At 36.8% G+C, this 9,860-nt stretch overlaps 2 pseudogenes; both read right to left on the reverse strand.

Moving 5' to 3' along the window:
* Positions 1-321: 321 nt before the first annotated feature.
* On the reverse strand, positions 322-417 carry LOC121040555 (uncharacterized; annotated as a pseudogene).
* Positions 418-5,647: 5,230 nt separating this feature from the next.
* LOC121036965 (SNW domain-containing protein 1-like) lies at positions 5,648-7,274 on the reverse strand (annotated as a pseudogene).
* Positions 7,275-9,860: the final 2,586 nt, after the last annotated feature.

The raw sequence follows: 9,860 nt of genomic DNA on the forward strand, positions 1-9,860 counted from the left end.
TTGATGTCTAGTGTCTTGAAAACTGTCTGGGCGTTGTATGGAAACCAATTTGACAATAAATTTCATATTAAAAAAATAAAATAAAACGAAATGCAATTTTCTTCAAAGAAAAAAGACAAGTGCATATGCAGGGTTTTGTGTTGTGTGTGTGTGTGTGTGTGTGTGTGTGTACGTGTAGTTGTTTAGTTTTTATAAGTCATGTGCATGAGGGTAAACCTTAGGTACTGATTCCTGATAATCCACCTTGGCGGAAAATGGAAGCCCCTGCCTACAGATTTTTGACAGACTAAAGGTAGCATGTGAAAAGTCAAGAAAACCTCCAAGGTTTTGGCCTAAAGTATTATAAATATGACTTTGTTATTAAACTGATAAGAACAGATACTATACTTGATCTTAGCCAAATGGCCGAGAAGTGATATTATGATTTTGCTATTAATTGAGGCAGAAAGACTCCTTAATGATGTTCCTTAAATGGTGTTATTCTTTCCCCACAGTTCTCAAATCTGCCTGAAAATTAGAATCAGCTAGTGAGCTTCATACAATACTCTTGAATGTCTCCCAAACCCTTACAGCAGAAGTTTTTTAGTGTGGCCCCAGGACACTGGTATCAGAAGATTTCCACATTATTCTCATGTTCAGTCATGGCTGGAAAGCAATGCTCTATACTATTGCTTCTGTCACTTTAATATGCTTATGAACCACTTAGGGAACTTATAAAATTCAAATTCTTATTCAGTTTTTCAAGGTGATAAACTTTGTATTTCTCACAATGTCCTAGCTGGTTCCAATGCTGCTGGTGCACATTTTGCACAGCAAGCTACTGCTGCTATTCAAATCCATGACAGAGTGTAAAACATTTGGGTTAGCTATTCTGTATTAAAAAGATGTACGAAGTAAAAGATGTAATGGCTAATTAAGTTCGGCAGACAGTGAGTTAAACAAGGTTAGAGTTTTCTTTATTGCAAGATTTTTCATAGTTAATGCCCTCCTAAAGTTTCTTTTTCCCATACTCCGTTTTCATGGAGCATGTTACAGGATTAGCAATTTGCAAAACTCACTATCTTGTACTAATGCAGAAGTTGAGCTATCTTCAAATAATCTTTGCTACTTTCTTAAAAGCTTACAATTTTACTGAGACATCCGTTTAACTGATTTGTTTTCAGTTTCCTAATCTGATTCACAACTTGATGATTCTAATTTATTTACAAATGCAAGTAGGTTTTACAAAAAACAAATTAATAGAGCTTTAGATTTTAAAGTGATAATGTACATACACATGATTCTTTGTTTATACTTAAAACTGCTTTACAAATGAATATACTTTTTCTTTGTTCTCTTCTATAGCTTTCCCATGCACACATTTTCCTATGGTTTTCTTTGCATAATTTCATAGCATATTGTTTGTTGATGTATTTTTATTAACCAATATTTTGTGAAACAATGAGATAAGAGAAAAATAATCTTGGGGCACCTGGGTGGCTCAGTGGGTTAAGCATCCAACTTCGGCTCAGGTCATGATCTCATGGTTTGTGGGTTCGAGCCCCTTGTCGGTCTCTGTGTTTACAGTTCAGAGCCTGGAGCCTGCTTTGGATTATGTGTCTCCCTCTCTCTCTGCCTCTCCCCCACTCATGCTCTGCCTCTCTCTGTCTGTCAAAAATAAATAAATGATAAATGTCATGATAACATGACAGCCCCAAACCTGTGGGATGCAGCAAAGGCAGACATAAGAGGGAAGTATACAGCAAGACAGGCCTTCCTTAAGAAGGAAGAATGGTCTAAATTCATTGCCTCTTCAGAAGCTGAGTGATAAAACCCAAGCTTGCCAGGATTTACAGACCTAGAGGTAAACATAAACTCATTTTGCATAGATGCTCAAATGACAATGAGTCTTAGTTTCTGCTGCCTTATGTAGGAAGGACTTTGGCATCTCCCCTGATGCTCCTCATGCCACGATATTTAGGGTCATAAATATTTTAAACTTCCCAAGAAGTTTATGTCTCACAAATACTCAGGTTCTTATTTTTTTATGTTCCAATCTCTTTTCTAGATGTATTGCTCATCGCATGGATTTGCTGCTCTACCAGAGGCAGAGATCCAATTAAGGGACATCATCAACAGATGGATCAAGCTGTGGTATGAAGGGGGTGTGGATCCTGAGAGAGAATTGGTTAACCGACACCAGAGATACATGAAATGGACGGAAAATCAAAATGAATGTACATTAACTTAAATTTTCTATCCCATTATCTTCATTAATACGAGTTTACTGTGCTAAAACACTCTTGTTCAGCAATGTAAAATTCCAAAAAGTTTCATTCCAGGAACTTTTTGAAAGATACAGCAACTCTTCAATGGGAAGCATCAAATAATAGTTTACACCTTACAACTCTTTTAATTCCTTACTACAAATCTTTGCCTGGCTGTTCTTACCAATTCTAAATTATTCCATCACGATTCTTATCCTAATTGAGCCCCTCCTCTGAAGTATCCTCTATAAACAAGACATCAAAATCTTAATAAATATCCCAACTTTGTCATTCTCTCTCAGAGATGTTACTATGACACTGTCAAAGTGGTGTTCTCATGTTAGAATGTGAATATTTTTCTTTTTCTGCACAAACAGGACTTTCTGACAGAGATAAAGAGCGCTCTATAATGATAAAGAAGCTATCTTTTTTTCCTAAAATCATTTACTTCTCATATTCTAAGGTGATAGATTTGGAGCCATGTGTTTATATTTCAAATGGTAATAAAACCCAGAGCCAATGTTTACATTCTAAAATGTGAAAACCTAGGTGATTTTCCCCTTCTCTCCCTAAGAAAGGATTTGTTTACATTCCAAACTAAAAAAAGACCCATCTATCTCTACACAGACTGGAGTGAGGAGTGGGGTTACTATGCCAACACCTATATGTTAAGCCTCTAATTTCAAAATTTTGATTCTTCTCCTATAGTATAGGTCCTCTCTACTCCCCTCCACATGCAGGTCTGTTTGACTCTCACCATGTTGCCTCCTGGAGGAAAATGGGGCATGGACAAACAGTACTAAGATATTCTATAAATAAATAATCAGTTTTGCCTTTGATCTAAAACCTTGTATATGCTGTCAGAATAAAATAAAATATAAATATATATTTACTCCTTATCATATAAGCATTAAAATTAGCCTCCTGTTACTGATAGGCTGTTTTGGTGACATTTTTGAGAACCAGTATTCTATGGTGCTGAATTTCACAATGGTTTTGTGAAGAAAAAAAGGAAAAGAGGAAAAGAGAGGAGAGGAGAGGAGAGGAGAGGAGAGGAGAGGAGAGGAGAGGATAGAAAAGTGGAAAAAGAAAAAAGAGAAAAGAAAAGAAAAGAAAAGAAAAGAAAAGAAAAGAAAAGAAAAGAAAAATCACCTCAGCTATTCAGTCTTTGCAAGCTCTGAAAGCACCTTGATGGTAGCAAAGCTTCAGAAAGCACCATGCCTCGTTGTTTGCTTCCTTCCCCTATTACCCTACAAAACCCCACATAATCCACAAACAAGACATAGATATCAAGTTTTGCAAACTAATGCCTAAGGGATTAATCGGTCCATTTATTACAGTAAAACTCCAACTAGGGCTCAGTAAAGACACCTTAGTATAATCCGAAATATTTCTATGGCCCAAATACCCCTACATGACACACAAGAGATTCAGGGCAATGAGTGACTCTCTACATCTCCAGTAAAATGTTAAGTTTTTTTTCAAAGCTTTTCAGATGGAACCATGTGTTATACTGTTATTCCTGACTTTGCCAAAAAATTTCAGTTAGCCTCCAAAAGTCTGTCCTATATTCCCTGTGCTCACTTCGTCCTCCAGCCTCTCTGCTGTCCTGCTATAATCCTAAATTCCCAGTAGAAAAGTCATCCAAACACTGAAAGATCGCTTCCATGCTTCATCATTCTGGTTTGAAATTTCATAGATTTTAATGCGGTCTTATTTTTACCATGTAAAACTATATAAAATGTGGTGTTTCTTAAGTATTTATGTGTCTTACAAATTACTTTGGGTCTTGTCACATTGCAGATTGTGATTCAATAAGCCCAGGTAGGGTTTGCGTGCCTGTATTTCCAACAAGCTCCCAGGTGATGCTGCCATTGATGGTCTAAAGACTCCACATGAGGTAGCAAGGTATTATAGGAAAACAAGCCTCCAGGAGAAGAGTTTGCACATTTCAATAAATGTAAGGAAGACCTTCTAACACAGGACGAGCGATTATTGATTAAAATGCGGAAGCCAACTGTGTAAAGATGTGAGAATTGCCCTTCAAAGGGAATTAGTGATAGCTGGATACTAAATCCTTGCCTTTACCTTCTCTTTTCCTCTGTTCTTTTCCTTCTTCTCTTCCCATTGTGTCTAAATACCCATTCTTGTTTCTTCTTTTGCATTTCTGTACTAATATTTAATCTCCTTTTATCCCCTTCCATTCAACTTCTAAGAAATGATTTTTATATTTCTGCTTATTACTTTCAGGTTCATTTCCTAATTGTCTTGCTAAGCTCTGCATGGTTCCATCTAACTCACCCACATTCAGGATGATCTCATAAAGAAATGGGCTCTCAATATTGCACAATCATTTTTGAGGGGCATTAAAAAGATCGTAGCATTGTGAGTTATGCTAGACCAAAAGATACATAATATTCTCTAACAGTAAGCTTCCCCAAGTGTAGCTTAAGCAAGTCTGTAGTGATTATATTTTGTTTTTATTTTTGTCTAAATGTTTTTACTTAAAACAAATCATTGTGCCAAGAGCTGACTTTCCCCATTCCAAATTAAAACACACCACAATAGGGGCAAATGTGGTGTGGTAGGATTTGTCCACTATGTGAATGGATATCCTTCTACTCACTGTGGTTGGGGCAACTTAATTCATCAGCAGTCATTCTTACACAACGTATCAACACCAAAGTATTAATGTCACACAAAAGGAAGTGGTCTTAATATCATGAATGGGGCAGTATGTTCTACAAATGCTAAAATGTAGAAGCATGAACACAAAAATTAAATAGTTCAGATAATTTTCCATTTCTGCTTATTCCTGTAATAAAAAGTAGTGTTGGGGTCTGACACCTAGATTTGGTTTTTATTCTGGCCATTTACAAAGTGTTTCCCCATCTGACTTGTATCAATAGGGTTATGGATTAAAGTTCATTAACTTTTTTTTAAAAAAATGTAGTGTTTATTTATTTTTGAGAGAGAGAGAGCGAGAGAGAGAGAGAGAGAGCACACAAGCAAGGAAGTAGCAGAGAGAAAGGGAGACACAGAATCCAAAGCAGGCTCCAGGCTCTGAGCTGTCAGCACAGAGCCCGATGCGAGGCTCGAACTCATGAACCGTGAGATCATGACCTGAGCTGAAGTCAGATGCTCAACCGATGGAGCCACCCAGATGCCCCAACTTTTTTTTTTAATTTTAGAAAGAGAGAGCATGTGAGTCAGGGAGAGAAGTGGAGGGGGAGGGAGAGAGAGACAGAGACAGAGAAGGAGAGAGAATCTTAAGTAGGCTCCATGCTCAGGGCAGAGCTCGATGTGGAGCTCGATATATCTTACAACCCTGCAATCATGACCTGAGCCAAAATCAAAAGTTGAACACTCAACCAATGGAGCCACCCAGGTACCCCAAAATTTCATTCACTATGGAGAGAGGTATAACTACTCCTTCCTCCTCTACTTGTTTTCATGCTCATGTTCTTTGGGGTGGTTGCTATCTGAGTCTTTTATAGCCACTTGGCTATTTGGCTTATTCCAAAAACTTGTCCAAATAAAAAGGACCTTCCTCAAACTGAACTGGTCCTTCTCGGCCTCTTTGTCTGTGGTCCAAACCAGAAAACTCTTTATTGAGAACAACTCTGTTGGTCTTTATTCTGGCTTCTAGGTCATCACCATACCTGACTGACCTTGTCCAGAATTTTACTGGGCCTGTAAATATTCTGCACCATTATCTTTGACACCTCTGCAGACTTGATCACAAGCGTTGTAAATTTCATTTTTTACACCTGTAAAAATACTGTCCATACCCTTGGATTGCTTGAAGGGCACTTGGTCATACTGAACGTCATTGGACATCTGAGGATTGGGCACAGGAAGAGCGATGATGTCACTGATACCTCGATTTCCATTTGTCTGTAGTTTTGACCTCTTATTAGGAGCTTCCCTGGAAAGATTCTAGTCATGTGGTCTGTCTTTTTACCTGTCATGCCACATTTCATCCCTCCCATGGGCCTCCCAATCCTCTTTTTTCACATGGGTTTTGATCCCAGCTCTTCTCTCACTGGCTTTCTGGGCTGTTTCTCTAAAATTCTCTCCATGTTTCTTCTTTTCTTTTTGAGCCATCTCTCTCTCTCTACTTGAGAATGCATTTTTACAGCTTCATGAACATTCTGGCCAGCAATATAGTGGGCTTCTGCCAGCTTGGCAATGTTCTCATTGAGACAAAATGTCTGCAACCCTCTTCTGCTCGCAGCCAAGCATTTGTCTAATGGAATTGTACAACCCTTTGCATTTTTCCAGTTTGAAATATAAAGAGGAAACTTCCATTCTTATGGCTCCTTCATGGTCATCTTTTGGCTAGGAGAACACATGACAGGCGCAGGAGGAGAAGGTGGTCCTTGGGGAGCTTTCTTATTAATCTTGAACCTTGGAGGTTCCACTGGATCTTTCAGCATTCTCGCCATCCAAATAACTCTGTTTAGCTCCAGAATCGAAAGCCATTCTTGGTTGAGATGGTGAGTATCAAATACACTGAACAGCAGCCAGTTTATTAGCTGCTCACACTGGCATGGCTGCAGCAACCTTCTATGATACAGATTTTTCTAGGGCTACCCTTGTCTTTTCTGTTAGCTCTTTAATGGCTTCTTCATCAGGTCTTTGCAGGTCTGGATCATCTGCATTCATGGCTTCCTTGGGAACCAGGTCACTGTACTTGCCATAAATGACCTTGTCGTTTGACTGTCCTGGCTGAGCAATTGCATTATATTTAAATTTCCTTCAGGATCTACCTGAATGGCCTGTGCATTTGACATTTTTTTTTTCTTTCATCACATATCTACTGGATACTGGGCAATACAGGTCTCTGGAAAAGTACCCCCAGCTCCAAAATCCTCTAATAATCACAGTATCCAGTTTTTCTGGTACCCCATATGGTCTTTGAGAGACCAGAGAGGTCCCTCGTGATCTCTGGGATCTTCCCTTTTCTTCAGCCCCAAGCTGGTCCTAAGATAGCTGAGTAGGTGAAGGTAAAAAGTTGGTAAACATCTTGTTCTCCTTCCAGAGTGAACTGTAATGATTTTTTTTAGATGTTCTCTACTGTATCATCTTACCTACTATCTTCAACACATACACATACACACATAATTTTATTATAAACATTGTATTAGCTTTACTGAAGCCATTTTACAGGTATATTGTTTTTCAAAAAAAAGAAACATTCTGAACTTATTGCTGTTTTGATCTTTTATTTCTTTTTTTGTGTTACTTCTTTTATTTTAACGTATTTTATACAGATACAGGGACAAGAGTTAAAATGTGAAATAAATTTTCTGGAAATAGATTGTCTTGTTTGGAGAGCATAAATAAATCCGAGTACTATAATTTCTTTTCTAGTTGAAGTAGAAAAGGGGTATATAAGTTAAGGTTATGAGATAAAACTAGTTTTTTATGGTATTCATTTTTTTTCTTATTTTGGCTTTTTGCTACATTCCTGTCTTGTGACTAAGAAGAAAAGTAGAGGAAGCTTGCAAGGAAAATCAGCTATAGAGACTGTGAGATCATCAATATAGAAGATAAAAACAACTACCAGGTTTAAAAAGGTGAAGAGGGCAACACATGCTTAGAGAAAAATAATAAACTAGTTGAATAGAACTAGGTTCTAGAGAAGTGAAAATTTAGGAGTAGCAGATATGCAGTTGATAAGAAAAATTAACATATACCTTAATTTTTAATGTTATTGTTCGTAATTTTCTACCTTTGTTCTTATAATTTTTTTTTCTTGGCTAATATTCAAACTGAAAACAGTTTCCTACAGTGAATTAGGTGCTATGCATAGCATAGAACTGGGGATGATGTGCACTGGTTCATTGAATTTACAATCCAAGTTAATATTATTGTGTAATGCTTCAGTGAGTGTGGTATACCTAAGAGGCAAATAAACTCTATCAGGCACCAAAGTGTCATTTGCTGTACCAGAAGCGGTAACAGAAATGGAACCCCAGTGTTCTGGAAGAAGATGTTTGCCTCTCGTGGGTGATCATGAGAAACTAATTTGCTCACAGTAGGATTGGATGATGATTGTGGCAGATTTGTCTTTACTTCTTTTTATTAAGGGCACAAGATCACAAAATTACCATTTGTATACTTGGGAAAACCAAAGATAACGTTCAAATATAAAAAGAAAACACACATATCTACATACACTAACACATGGTCAGAATAAATGCATTGTCAAGCCTCAAACTTAGTGTTTTTCTGATGTATTTTAGTTTTTACTTCAGTATTAGAGTTCATCAGATATATTAAAGACATATATGTGAAAGATTAACTGTTTCTTGGAATGCCTAAATCAAAAAAAGAAAAAGAAAAAAAAACTATGAATTTATGAATAGGAACAAGAAACTGTAATCTACTTGACTTTGGAGTTGACATCGGGGATGTATAGATAAATCCAAGGGTATGCTTAATTTAACTCAAAACAATATAATTTAGATCCGTCAAATGAAGAGGTTTGATAATTAAAACAATAATTTTACCATGGGAAGTATGTATACTGTCTGTTTAATTGTGAACCCACTGCTTATAATATTGTTTCACTGATTTTCTGAGACAGAGATCCCCAAATGCTGTGGCCATTTATTGTTCTTTTTTGTATACCCATGGGATAGGTAGCAATAAATGAGGAGAGTACGCCTCTTAAATCATTTCGCAAAATGTTCAGATAATTTGTACCCAGAAATAAAAGGACAGAACTAACATGCATAACATAAATACTATTAGATAGCAACTCTGATAGGTCATTTACATATGATATCTTATATAATTGCTTAGAAGTAAATTAATCTACACATTATCATTTTGGAATGTGAAGCTTAAATAATCATTGAGCTGGCATCTGTATGTTGTGTGAACATGCTGTTCACACTTGGTCCTGTCTACTACTCTTTTTTCCTTTAGATATATTATAGATATTAAGAATAATTTCAAACTAAAAACAAAAAGATAGATGATAGGAAAAATGAGTGTGTAGATAAGAACCACAAAACATATGAGTGCAAAAATTTCAGAAAAGTGTATTTAAAAGGCAAATACATTCATAAAATGTTATTTCTTAAATGGATTATATTATCATATTATATTATATTTCTTATATTTCTTAAATGGATTATATTATCAAAATGGATTGAGCAAAGCTCAAAGCTCAAAAGTATACTTAGCACATTTTTCATTAATTATAATAGCATAGCCCCTTGTCCTCTCTCTCTCTCTCTCTCTCTCTCTCTCTCTCTCTCAAAATAAACATTTAAACAAAAGATGCAAGAGGCTGGTGGTTAAAGGTGCCAAATGGCAATTGGGCTGCCTGGGTTTGAATTCCAGATCTTTCTCATAGCATCTGTGTGACAGTGGGCATGATAAGAATTCCTGTCTCCTCAGGTTACTGAGTAGCCTGGATTAAACGGGTTAAAACTCATGAAGCCCACAGATCAGTCACTGACACATAGCAAGTGGTCAGTAACAAATAACAGCTGAAATGTGCTAACAGCCATCTGGCTCATCCACACAGGGTATGCTCCAGGACCCCCAGAGCATGCATTTTTTTGAAATATAATTTCTTATTTTCACTTACATAAA

This window comes from Herpailurus yagouaroundi, unplaced genomic scaffold (genome assembly GCF_014898765.1).
Source record: "Herpailurus yagouaroundi ecotype Mexico unplaced genomic scaffold, PumYag 28, whole genome shotgun sequence".
NCBI classification, from domain to species: Eukaryota; Metazoa; Chordata; class Mammalia; order Carnivora; family Felidae; genus Herpailurus; species Herpailurus yagouaroundi.